The 13,655-nt window shown below is 42.5% G+C and overlaps 1 protein-coding gene across 2 annotated transcripts in view; it reads left to right on the forward strand.

Moving 5' to 3' along the window:
* Positions 1 to 13,655, forward strand: part of MAPK1 (mitogen-activated protein kinase 1) — a 68,606-nt gene that overhangs the window by 31,136 nt on the left and 23,815 nt on the right. The gene's annotated exons all lie outside the window — the stretch shown is intronic.

A 13,655-nucleotide genomic window follows, 5' to 3' on the forward strand; every position in this document is an offset into this window, starting at 1 on the left:
AGCACTCGAGATCTGCCCTGAGATCCTGGAGTAATCAGGAAAGCAGCAAGAGGACCATCCTAGGAATTCCTTCTGAAAGTGCCACAGAGCCCAGCCCAAAACTCAAGTGCAAAGTCAGGAAGCTGGTTCGAGAATGTAAGGACAAGTAGAAACCAGCCCAAAACGAGCTCTTCTGGTTAATAGGGATGCTCAGGATAACAGAGCCAGAAGCAAATGACTCCAAAATATCTACAAGCAAAGCCTCAGAAAAACACAGGTTGGGCACAGGCTCAACCAGCATTCTTAGAAAAGCTCCATCAGGAGCCAAATAAGGAGAGAATGTTTTTATACAAGGAAGGACAGAAGGATGGAATGTACTTTCTTCTCCCTCACTTCAGGTAAAAGTTGGATAAGTGGGGAAGATAACAGAGCTTAGCTAGAACTCACAGGATTCAATTATAGAGCTAAATGTATGTGTGACTTGTACTTTGCACACCTTCTGGGGCTATCCAGATGCTCCCTAGCATGCCTCCTGGATGAACTGGTGTGTTGCAGCTCCTCAGCACTGGTCCTCCCTGCCTTGTTGAGTGGTCAGGAGACCCAGAGGGGATAAAGGAAGGGCCGAAGCACTGTTTATTAGCTCTTGCCATGTGCTGGACACTGTGCTAATAAGTAAGACTTTACAGCTAACTCATTTGATAAGGCTGTCTGTACAGCTCTTGAGAACTGGAGTCAGTCTCAGGGGTCCCAGCTTCTGTGCCCTCGGGCATTATGAGGATACTCGACATTGAGCCAAAAATTGGGGAATCTTGGTGGAACAACCAGGAGGCTGGCATTATATACTGGGGGAAAGAGGTATAAGAAGACAGGGAAGGTAGGAGGGGCAGGTTATGAAGGACTTTGAAGGCTAAAGAGAACCACTGGAATTTATTGAGGTGAGAGGGAGACATGATGCATTGGATCTGTGCTTTAGGAATATCATTTTAGTGACTGAACAGAGAATGAATTAAAGTGGGGAGAGGCAGGCGGATCCTCAGCAAGTGATTACAGTAGTCCAGGAATGAGTTGATGACAGCCTATACCAGGAGGTTGACTGGGGGGGTGGGGGACGGGATGTATTTAGGAGATGTTGCGAAGATGAGATTGACAGCCCTTGGCAATAGCTTGGATATAGGGGAGTGAGAGATAGTGAGGAATGCAGGATGTCTTTTGGGGTTGAACCCAGGGGACTGGGAGTATCTCATATATGAATTTTTATATATGAAACAGACATGGGGTGAGTTTTTGAGGGGAGGCATTAGGATTGAGGGTCAGGTTCAGAAAGACCTCGTGTAGATCTTTGAAATATGAACTTAGATACCTTTGACTATCAGAATCAAAGCATTTGATTTGGGATCTATATTACATCTGGAAAGTCCCCAACTTAGTATTTTTAGCCCTTTGAATCATATAATCTGGAAGGGTCCTAAGCAACACCATATCCAAACCTTTTTACATAGATGAGGGAAGTAACTATTAGTGTGAGAACCCAGCTCTTTGGTATTTTGGGGAACTGGCGCTTGAGTCAGATTTTAAGTTTTGTAGATAGATAAACCACATAAGTAAACAGTTCAGCATAAATTCTAAGTTTTCCCCTTAAAACAAGACTTTTATGAACAGGTTACCATATTCCTGTATATATTCGAAATGTAGTGCAGAGTAATTCGGGTAATTGGTTCTTAAAAAAAGTTTAAAAAACAGATATTAGTAAATAATTATAATCATTAACAACAGAGAGAGTTTACATTATAAGGACAGAAAATGTGGTTTAGTGGATAAAAGTGCTGTCCTTGCAGCATCAAGAACTTGGCTTCACAACTTTTCTCTGGAGGCCATGAGGTGGTACAATGAATAGAGCCATGGTCCTAGAGAATCTGGAGGACCTGAGTTCAAATTTATCCTCAAACACTTACTAGCTGTGCAACCCTTGGCAAGTCACTTAACACTGATTGCCCTCCCTGGCAGATCCTGGCTAGATATTTAATTTTAGTGTTCTAAGTCAGTGGAATGAGCATATATGTAAGGACCCTGCGGGCCACATAATGACCAAGAAAACCACACTATTCTCTGTGTTTTATTGGATTTTTAATTCCATTTTAATCTGGTTCAGACTGCACTGAAGAACACTGTGGACCCTGTGTTGTATTTGACACCTGCTAGGGACTGCAGTGAAAGAAGGAACTTCCTCATTGCTACCAGTGAAATCACAGGTCTAATCTTTATTCTCCATTCTTTTAGTAACACAACTTGACCAGTTTTCCCCCAAATCTTTTCTTTTCCTCAACTGTGAAAGGAGGGGGATTTGGATTTAGGAATTTCTGCAGGGACTTCTAAAATTCCAGGATCTATGATTTGGACCAGACTTAAATGAGCCTCACAGTTCTCTAAGAAGTTTGGGTTTCTTTTATTTGAGAACCAAATTGCAAGGAATAATTTTCTTTTAAATCAATTCAGTAGAATTCTCTACATACTTATTTTTGGAACATTAATTTGGATCAGTCAAACTGGTTGAATATCTAAGACAAGTTAATTTTTATCTGTAAAGTACTGTACTGCACCATTTTCTATTCAGATAATTAAAGTCCCCAAAATGAAGAGCTTCAAGAACAGCAGCTTAATGGCTTCCTCTAAAAATAACCCATTCACAGTTGATAGGTAGCGTTTTAATAGTTTAAAAACGTACACTGTATATGGCACTTGTGTAGTTCAAAATGGCATTCATTTTACTTAAGCCAGTTGTTGGCACCGGGTTTGTGCTGACCCTCCACTGTGAATCTGACTGTCAGGAATAACAACAAGATAAATCTTAGTGAGTTGCATTGTCCTTCCCAGTGGACCCCTTGACAGGCCACTGGCTGGGAACTCCCCTTTGAGAATTGCCTTCAGACCCCAATTCAAAAGCTAACCTTGGAGATCAGACTCTTCATGTGGCCTTCACAGCTTGTTTTCCTTTGTATTTACAATAGATTCAAATCCATCTTGATGGCCTGTCTCACTTGATAATTAAGCACTTATTCAGTGATTTCCAAGGTTCCCATTTGAATCTAAATCTGCAGAAGCACCATCTGAGGCTAGTTATACACAGGTAAGGATCACCAGAGTGTCCATCTTAACACTAATTAGAGGAGGAATACGGCCCATCAGCACAATGAGGTTGATGCCAGTTGGTCTGAAAGTATAGTGCTCAATTCATCTGATGGGACTCTGACTTTGTTCATTCTGAAGACAATTCTAGAAGGCAAGTTCTAAATTTGTTTTGATCAATGCTGTCATTGTTGGAAATTCTTCTGACATTCACATTGTCTAACATTCCCAACCCCACTTTCCAACAAGGCAATAATTGTTGTTCAGTCATTTCATTCGTGTCTGACTCTTCCTGACCCCATTTGGAGTTTTCTTGGTAAAGATCCTGGAGGGACTTGCTATTTCCTTCTCCAGCTTATTTTACAGATGAAGAAACTGAGGCAAACAGGCAAATTATTGAAGGTAGTAATACTTTATCTTTGTCCCTTTATCACTTGTTCAGCACCTTTTCCAGCTTATTGTTCATACGTTTATGGTACTGTAAATATTTTGGTGTCGATTTTTGGTATAGATTATTCATTTCCTTGGTCAGATCCTTTCTTGCACGATTCCAAAGCGTTTTCTAGAACATTTCGACCAATTCATAGCCTCACCAGCAGTGAATGAGCTAGATGACTTCCCACAGCTTCGCCAGCATTCTGCTTCCCACTTTTACTCATCCTTGACAGTTTAATAAGTGTGAGCTAATCTTCAGCTTAGAGTTGTTTTAACTTGAATTCCCCTTTTTGGAGATTTTGATGGTTGATAGTTTGCATTTTTTCTTTTGAAAGTGGTTCAGTTCTCCCAGCATTTAGTGAATGTCTGCTGGAAAAAGGGACAATGTATGATCCATCCTGGGGATAGACATGTCAGAAGCTTTAGTCCTTGCCTGAAGGCACCATGTTGTTTTGTGTTGGGGGTGGAGCCTCTCCACAGATCACTTAGAGACCAGGTCTTTGGCCATGTTGGGTACTATTGGGCCATGGTGGGTTCGTGCACCATCTAGTCTTGCTTTGGTCATCTTTTCATCCATCTACTCTAATGGCCTTGCCTTTCACCTTCTTCCTGAGGAGGCTGGGGGCTTACAATGCGATCTCTCTCTACCTTGCTTTTCTTCCCTTTAGGTCTACCTGCTTTCACATATCTTTTCTATTTTGCTTCCAGGTTCTGACTAAGTGATGTTGTCCTTTCTTTCCAAGGTTAATCCCCCTGCTTGTGTTTTTAATCCCCATCCCTCCCATCTTCCCTTAACTATAGTTATGTCAGTGGATTTATTTGCTTTCTCCTAAACCTCCAATTTCCAATCTCTTCTTCTCTACTGATTCTCATCTCTTTATCTACAGATGTGCTCAATTCTTTGCTCAAAATTAACTTTCTCTAAAGCCTGTCCACCCTCTTTAAGCTTCTGATCCATTTTTTCTTGTTTGATCTTAGATTTATCGAACCATTATTCTGTCATCATCCTTCTTCTTCACCTTTTTAATCACCGAATCTTCTATGGAAGAAATTATAATGCCTCCTAATTTACAAACCCCGCCCCCCAATTTCTTAGTCTTCTTTATTATCCCTGATCTGTTACATAGTTACTATATGTAATATATGAGAACATATTATGTAATATTGTATATAATTATACACACACACACACACACACACACACACACACACATTTTGTGTTGTTTCTCCTGTCTAGATTGGAAGTTTATTGAGGGTTGTGATTGCTTTGCTTTTGTCTGCATCCCTAGCCTGTACCCGTGCCCATCACTAGGAGACATTTTTTGAATTGATTAGTTGATGTTAGTTTCTGTTGTTCGTTGGTTTCATTCCTGTCTGGCTTTTTTGCAAGCTAATTCGCTCATTTTACCAGAAACTAAGGGGAACAGGGCTAAGTAACTTGCCCGGGGTCACACAGCTGGTAAGTTTCTGGATGCCAGATTTGAGTTCACTAAATTGTGTCTTCCAGACCCTGGACCCTGCACACTGTGGCACTAATTAGTTGCCCAGTTGATTTTGATATTTAGTAAATTTCTGCTGTCCCACGGTGGAACAATTCTGAATTTGAACATTGTGCTTGACATCCATTAGCCCAAAGACTCAGTCATATGACTCATTTACAGTGATACAAATCCTACATTTAGTAATGTTCACAGAACCACAAGAGGAGAAATGGTCAATAATTATATCTGATTTGAAGAAATCCAGCAAATAGATTTGTGATTCCAAGAGGAAAGGGGTAAGATGTGGATTAAGGCTCACCTTCAGGATGAAAGACAAAACCGTTGAGAAGAGAGCAAGTGCCCGGCCAGGCTCAGAGCCATGGGCTTCCAGCTGATGGAGGGTGAGTGTTGGGGCTGCGTGTCTGAGGACAGTGCTGGACAGTGGCTCAGGGGGCCTTGAGGCAGCGTGGGAACCAGACCTTAGAGATCAGAGGACATAGCAGGAAACAAGCCACCTGCCTTCGGAAAACTGTGCCTCAGCCCTCCACCTCAGGGGCCCTTGTTCAGGTAAGATGAGTCATACATAGCCCATCATACCTTGGCCTCTTCCTAATCTTTCTAGTCTTTGAATACCTTACTTCCCTTTGTGGACTCGTCTGATCCAGGGGCACTGGCCTATTCTTCACCCACAGTGCTGTCTCCCAACTCCAAGAATTTGCATTGGCTGTGCCCACGCCTGCAATGCTGTCCCTCTTTACCTCTGCCTCCAACTGGCTTTCAGGCCCAGTTCAAATCTCACCTAATATAATACAGTCCAGTGTGTAGAGGAGGCTGTGGTTCAGAATGAGATGTGCCGAGATGGCACATTGGATTATGATGGCTGAGAAAATTCAAATGGTTGGAGGTCTCCCTCAGTTGGAGTACTTTGTTTTGTACTCCAACAATAGCTACTCTGATAGCAGTTTCTTGTCCAAAGAATTTGATGTGTTGGGGAATAAATCATCTCTTTTCTGCTTGCCTTGGGCTTTTTTTGTTGATAATGCTACTTATAATTACAGAAGAAGTATGGCATTGAACACTTTCAGTCACACCCTTCTGCAGGATGTTTGGTCTTTTCATTTAGAGAAATTCTCAAAACTGTTGGGGGTTTATGATATTCTCAGATTGTATTAGAACTTGAGAGTAATGAATAAGAGCGGGCATTTATAGTGCATTTTATTTTTGCCAAACTGTTTCACAATGTAATTCATGTTTTTAGTAAATTCCTCCTAGGAACGCTATATGACAGTGGCAATATTATTATCCTCATTTTAGTAATAGTAATAATAATGTTCATCCTTCATTTTTGAATATGAACATGCCATCAGGGAGGTGATGCCATGACAAGCACATGAATTACATCTGAGGGGGGGATGCTGTGCTGTCACTAGCCTCACTTTCTCCTCCGGAGCCACCTGGGTCCAGTGACCAGATAGGAATCATGACATATGGAGATGGCCCTGGATGTGAGGCAGTTAGGATTTCACAACGAGTAATTGTTAAGTGTCTGAGGCTGGATTTGAACTCTTGTCCTGACTCCAAGGACTGTGTTGTATCCACTGTATCACTTAGCTGCCCATTCTGTCCCTATTTTATAGGTGGGAAAACTGAAGCTCTTATGATTACCAGGGTCACAGAGTGGTGAGTCTCTAGGCATCTTCATGCCTCAGTTTCCTGACTTTTCTTCCACATTGATGGGTTGTTAGACTTGTCCTCCCTCCCAAGCCTGACTGTAAAGCTGCCACAGTCTTCCTTTTTGCCTGTGTCTCATCTCATCTCAGCAAACTCTGGAGATTCCTGAATTTTCCTTTAAACATAATGTAGCTCAGATTGAAAGCTTTTCCCATTTCCTTGGACCCATTGGGCCAGGTGACCTCTGGCCATGTCACTCCCTTTTTTATTCTCATTGGTCCAGACAAACCAGCCATTCCTTTCCTCACACAGAGAGAACGCTTCTGTTCTCTCCCGTCCCACTCCTGCCTGGAGTGTGACCTATCTGGTGGCTAACCACCCTCCAGAAGGACAACTAAGGGCATACTACATAGGGTTGGATTTTGGAAGCCCGAGCTAAAAATCCAACATCAGACACCAGTTCTGGAACCATAGTTTCCTCATGTGTAAATTGGGCATGGCAGCAGCACCCCCCCCCTTATATGACTGTTACAAGAATCAAATGAAGTAATACAGTAAAGCATTTGCAAACCCAAAATCTATCTGTAAACATTTTGCATCATCGTTGATGAGGGGGAATTTGTATTTGCCTAAATCAGATCTCCCTTCCTTTGGAATTGAAACAAGAAGTGCAGGAAGTCAAGCATTTCAGGTTTCAATAGACTTCTGAGCTCCCTATTGGAAGCCCTCCCTGAGTCGTAGCACATTCTCTCTGGGTCTATTCAGGAAAGCAGCTAGCCTCATGAAGGGCTCATAGGGCCAAAATAAACTCGTTTTCCATGCAGCCCATTCTGCTTTTGGGCAGTGTGCTGGTTGTTAGACAGTTTACCCTTCAGTTGGGCTGAAATCTACCCCTCCATGACCTTTACTCATTGTGGATGAGCCAAATGTGGCAGTTTCCTCGTCCACATCAGGCCACAAAGCAGCCATCGTGTCATTTTTCAACAGGTATCTCCTAAATTGTTCATAGTAAGTCCAATGTCCTGCTAAATTCTGGGGAAGCAGAAACACCCCTGCCCTCAAGGGGCACACATTCGATTGGGGGATGCCCTGTGTTCATGGTATGGATGACTGTGCCATATAGAGGAATTGACAGCATGGCCTCCCATCAGGTTGGTACCCAGTCTTGAAAGAAGCAGGGGCTTCTGAAAGGCTGAGGTGGGTAGGGAGAGCATTCCTGGTATGCAGGATAGCTCCCAGAAGAGTGGACACAGCTGGGGTGTGTAGGTGTGGGTGTTAGAGAGAGAGAGAGTGTGTGTGTTAGAGAGAGAGAGAGAGAGAGAGAGATGGCTGGAGTGACTGGACCCTAGAGGGTCAGGAGAGGATGGGTCCCTGGAGCTTCTTGGGTGGGGAGGTCCAGGGACAACACAGACCTGGTCTGCCACGTACATGATCTCTTTGGTGGTTATATGGAGGCTCCTGCCTCCCAACTGCAGCATCCAGGCCAAGACTCTTCCTCCTGAACCTCTTTCCTCGTCTTTCAAATAAGAAGCACTAGTCGAGGTGGGAGGTGCTGAGGTCTGCCCTGGAGTTGAGGCTGCGTAAGAAGAGAGATGCTGCAGAGGGGCCTCAGTACCAGCTTGACTATGAGGGGGGTGAATATGAGCAAAAATAAAATACACTATGAACGCCTGCTCTTATTTATTACTCTCAAGTTCTAATACAATCTGAGAATATCATAAACCCCCAACAGTCTTGAGAATTTCTCTAAATGAAAAGACCAAACATCCTGCAGAAGGGTGTGACTGAAGGTGTTCAGTGCCATACTTCTTCTGTAACTGTAAGTAGCATTATCAACAAAAAAAAGCCCAAGGCAAGCAGAAAAGAGATGATTTATTCCCCAACACATCAAATTCTTTGGACAAGAAACTGCTATCAGAGTAGCTATTGTTGGAGTACAAAACAAAGTACTCCAACTGAGGGAGACCTCCAACCATTTGAATTTTCTGGGCTGTCATAACCTCCAGAATGTCGGGATTGATGGAAACTCTTTGAACATTCCATGTCCCTTCAGTTGCCCCCAAAGTTGCCTCCAAAGGAGACTTGAGTGCCTGCTTGCTGCTCTGATACCTGAGGTCACTGCTGCTTCACTAGCTCCTCTGACTATTGTTTATCCTTTATCCCAGCAGAGCCAGGCCTTTCTGCCACATTTTAGCAGGCAATGTGAAGTGGGCTCTCCTTTAAATCCATCTGCAGAAGGCAGAGCGGGCTGCTTGGAGATAGACTGTCGGTTGCTATGAGGGCTGGGCGGCTTGCTTACCTCTGGGCAAAAGCACTGCATTTGAAGGCAGAGACCATGGAGCTCCTGCCTCCCACCTGCAGCATCTGGGCCAAGACCCTTCCTCCTGAACCGCTCTCCTCTTCTTTCAAATAGGGGGCCTGGAATAATATTCACAATGTTGATGGCAATTTAAGTAAAAAAGAATAATAAAATGAGATACCATGTGGTGGATTTGGGACGTAGCTGGTACCAGCATTTTCCCCATTCAGCAGAAGTAGAAACTGAGTTGTAGAAAAGGCTTAAGTCATCTGTCCATAATGGTGTGAATGTCAGAGCCAGGATTCAAACCCAGGCTTGGTCCCAAGTCTAGTTCTCTTGCCCAATATAAAAAGTTTCTAAGGAATAATGGTATTCTAGCTCTCTAACTATTAAGATTCTACAAATGTGATACCTAAATATTAATTGTAGTGGTGGTTGTTATTTTTAGTTGTTCTTCTAGTTTTCAGTTGTATATGTCTCTTCTTGACCCCATTGGGGTATTTTTTTGGACAAAAGTGGGTTGCCATTGCATTTCCAGCTCATTTTATGGAGGAAGAAACTGAGACCTGGAGGGCTAAATGACTTGCTCAGGGTCACATGGCTAGTCAGTCTTTAAGAAGATGAGTGTTCCTGGCTCCAGGCCTGCCTCTCTACCCCCTGCACCACTTGGCTGCCCTGATACTGTAATGTCATCTAGAACTAGATTCCAGATTTCTTTGGCAGGACTCTTCCTTCCATGGCTCTGTTACAGATGACACCTCCCCGTGCCCTTGTACATGGTCCTTGGTGAGGAGCTGAACCTGAGCTGGTGAGCTTGTACAGACGTCTAGTCAGGCGTGGTTTGTTTGACACACGTTCCCTTGAGTCTACTACCTGGTTTGACAAAACAGAACTTACTGGCTGATGTTGGGGTTCTGGACTGGCTCTTTTTGTCCAGACAGAGATGAGTGGGTTGCCTTGGAAAAAATTTGAGAGAAGAGGTAACATTGCAATAAGAACAAGTAAGAGAACATGTCTGAAGAAAGATGATGTTGATAATGGGTTGCTGTCATGGTTTGGGAAGTAGTGCTGACCCTCTTGCTGAAGCAAAGAACACATGACACTCCCTTTTGCTTTTCCAACTAGTGGGGGTCCAGGCCTTCTCATTCTAGCATCATCACTAATAAAACTTCTTTCCTTCTGAACAGACTTTCTCCCAGATAAAATACTGAGGTATCCCCAGGACAGGAAATTCATTTATTTTTTTTTCAGTTCCCTCAATTTTATTTTTTTTACTTAAAGATTTTATTTTGAGTTTTACAATTTTTCCCCTAATCTTACTTCCCTCCCCCATCCCCCACAGAAGGCAATTTGCCGGTCTTTCCATTGTTTCCATGGTGTACTGAGCCAAATTGAGTGTGATGAGAGAGAAATCATATCCTTAAGGAAGAAACATAAAGTATAAGAGATAACAAGATCAGACAATAAGATAACGGTTTGTTTTTTTTTCTAAATTAAAGGGAATAGTCCTTGGTCTTTGTTTGAACTTCACGGTTCTTTCTCTGGATACAGATGGCATTCTCCTTTGCAGACAGCCCCAAATTGTCCCTGGTTGTTGCACTGATGGAATGAGTGAGTCCATCAAGGTTGATCATCACCCCCATATTGCTGTTAGGGTGGACAGTGTTTTTCTGGTTCTGCTCACCTCACTCAGCATCAGTTCATGCAAATCCCTCCAGGAGGAAGCTCATTTATTCCAAATCTCTCCCAGTCTACTGGCTGCTTCCCTACTGTCAACAACTATGCCCCAATCTCTACTGTTGGCAACCCCCCCCTCAGTTTACTCATATATTCTCATTGACTATTGTCCCTCATTTCTCCTTTTTTGTGACTAACCTCAAGAAGGCTTTGGCTTTCCCTTTCCTTTCCTCTCACTCTCTTCTTAAGTATAAGATTTTCCATTTATCTCCTTAAATCTCATCTAATTGGATCTGACCCATTGTCTGGCTTCTAATCTCATCCTTCAACTGACACCAGTTCTCTTCTAAGTTTTTAGTGTTTATTTAGTGACCATATCCTCCTTCTCCTGGGGAATCACCTTCTTTCCCTTTATGCCCTCTCTTTTTTCCTCCTGTTCTCTCTTGATTTACAGAGATAGCTCCTGGACAGCTCCCTCAAGGTCTCTTTTACTGGATCTCCATTCCCTCACATGTTACCTCTTGGTGTCCCTTGGGGCTTGCCCGCAGTATCCTAACAACCTCCTAATGGATTTCCATATTTCCATCCTCTCCCTTCAATTCATTGTCCACGTGGTAGCATAAATACCAATTCCTTTAATTGATCTTTCCAGACAGATATCACATGATTTCCCCTTGTACTTGAGTCCATCCCTTCTCTGTCAGGAAATGAGTACAGTTCTTTGTCATCACTCCTCTGGGAACATGGTTGATTGGACTTCTTAAGGTTTTCAAAATTGTTTGCTTTTACAGTGTGGTTGTTAGGCAATAAATTGATCCTGGTTGCAGATCAAATTTGTAGATGAGACAAAGCCAGTGTGGAAGATGACAGTCAAGATGCAAAAAGATTTCAACAGGCTAGGACAGTGGATCAGATCTAGTTAGGTGAGATTTAAGGAGATGAAGGAAAAATATGTAATTTGAGCCATGTAAGGATAAGTGGAATGCACTCAGCATGAAACAGAATTGACTGGGGGAGAAAAGGAAATGTGCCAGCCGTCTAGAGGACTGAAGAGCTCGGGTGCTTTCCTTGAACTGAGGGATTGGAACTGGGAGGTGGTGAGATGTTTTCCAGGAGACAGAGTTAGAAGCTGTCCAGAAACCAAATGTTGCTTACTCTGGGGTCCCAGTGGAGGGCATCCTCTAAGTGTTTCATAAATGCTTATTGGTTAAAAGTTTTCATGTAGGCCGTGTGACCACTTGTTTGCTCCATTGTAGAAGATCTTGGTTCTTGGTTAGATATTGGTCCTTTGCTCAGAGTCTGAATCTGTTTTATGGGAGGGAAGAGAATTTGGTTCCTCCTCTTTTATTCCCTTCTCCCATAATCGGGGGGGGGGAGCCTCTGAACTTTTCTGTAGACTTCCTGTGGCTCTAATGTGGATTGGGATGCAATATAGGTTACTTTCTGGTTTTGCCTTTTTTGAAGGATCAAAAAATTAATCAGACAGAAATTTATGAGAAACTCAGGCCCCATGATGTGGTGGCTAGAGCCCTGTCTGGAGAGTCAAGCCAGAAAAATCTGAACTGAAATCCATCCTCTCACATTTCCTAGCTATATGACCATATGCAAATGACTATCTCTTGGAACCTCAGTTTTCTTCATCTGTGCAGTGAGGGTAGCAATAACTAGCATATCCATTTTCTGTCAGAACCTCCTACGTCAGGAATTTTTAAGTGAATCTTAAATGCAGTGTTGTATTTCACAAACTCAAAAAAAATTATTATTAATAAAGAAAAAAATTATTTATAAATCATATGAAAAATGTTTGAAACTTAGCCAGAAATAGAAAATACAATAACTATGACATAACATTGTATACCCATTAAATGGAAAAACATAAAATGCATTTTGAGTAGCACAGTAGGAAGTGGGCAGATTTATTCTGCCAGGGGAGCCATTAATTGGAGTAATCTTTCTGGAAAACAAAGTGATGATGTATGTGCAGTAAGAGTGTCAGGATTGTTCTCACCATTGTCCCAGGATACTGCTTTTGGGCAATACCATAGCTATATTATTAAAGGGAAAAAACCATGCCTATGTAAATATTCATAACAGGACTATTTATGATACTTTTTCTCTTAATGTTTCCTAGCTGTCTAACCTCAGTTATCTCTCTTAAGCCTCAGTTTCCTGCCATGAAGTGAAGGAGGGTTTTTTTCAATGATTATTGAAGAGTAGATGATGTTGAGTATTGAGGGAAGGCTGCCATGTACACTCTTATATCATCCTTTGAAAGGGATTGAGTTTGGTGCTTTACTCTAGGTTTTCAGTCTGTGCTTGGAAATAGGACCCTTTCCAAAGAACTGCTATGGTCAAAGGATCCTCATTTGAGAATCTTCATAAACTCCCCATTTCCTTTTTTGTTTTGTTTTGCTTTTTGTTTTTTTTGCAAAGCAATGGGGTTAAGTGACTTGCCCAAGGTCACATAGCTAGGTAATTATTAAGTATCTGAGGCTGGGTTTAAAATTGGGTCCCCCTGACTCCAGGGCCAGTGCTCTATCCACTGTACCACCTAGCTGCCCCCTCCCCATTTCCTACTCCTGGTATTCAAGCCCTTCCACAGTCTGGTGGCCCCTTGCTTTCCATGTTCCAGCAAAACTGGATTCCTCATCAATCTGCTCTTGGATTTCTTCTTCATGCCACTTTCTTTACCTGTCCACAAGGCCTGGCTCCTTCATAACGTGGGCCTTCCATCTTGGCCTTTTTCAGAGCACATCATTGTTTGGATTTCTTCTAATCATGCGTATATATATTCGTTCATCTCATCATTTTAGTATCAAGCCAGGTCTTTTCTCTGCCACTAGACCATCAGCTCTCAGAAGAATGTATTTCCTTATCTATTCAAGTGAACAACCGCAGACCCTGAATAAATGCTTGAGTTGACACAGATACACATAGATGTGAACTTTGAGGAAACTCCCATTTCAGCCAGAGCCTCGTAATGCATACCT

Source organism: Macrotis lagotis, chromosome X (assembly GCF_037893015.1).
Source record: "Macrotis lagotis isolate mMagLag1 chromosome X, bilby.v1.9.chrom.fasta, whole genome shotgun sequence".
NCBI classification, from domain to species: Eukaryota; Metazoa; Chordata; class Mammalia; order Peramelemorphia; family Peramelidae; genus Macrotis; species Macrotis lagotis.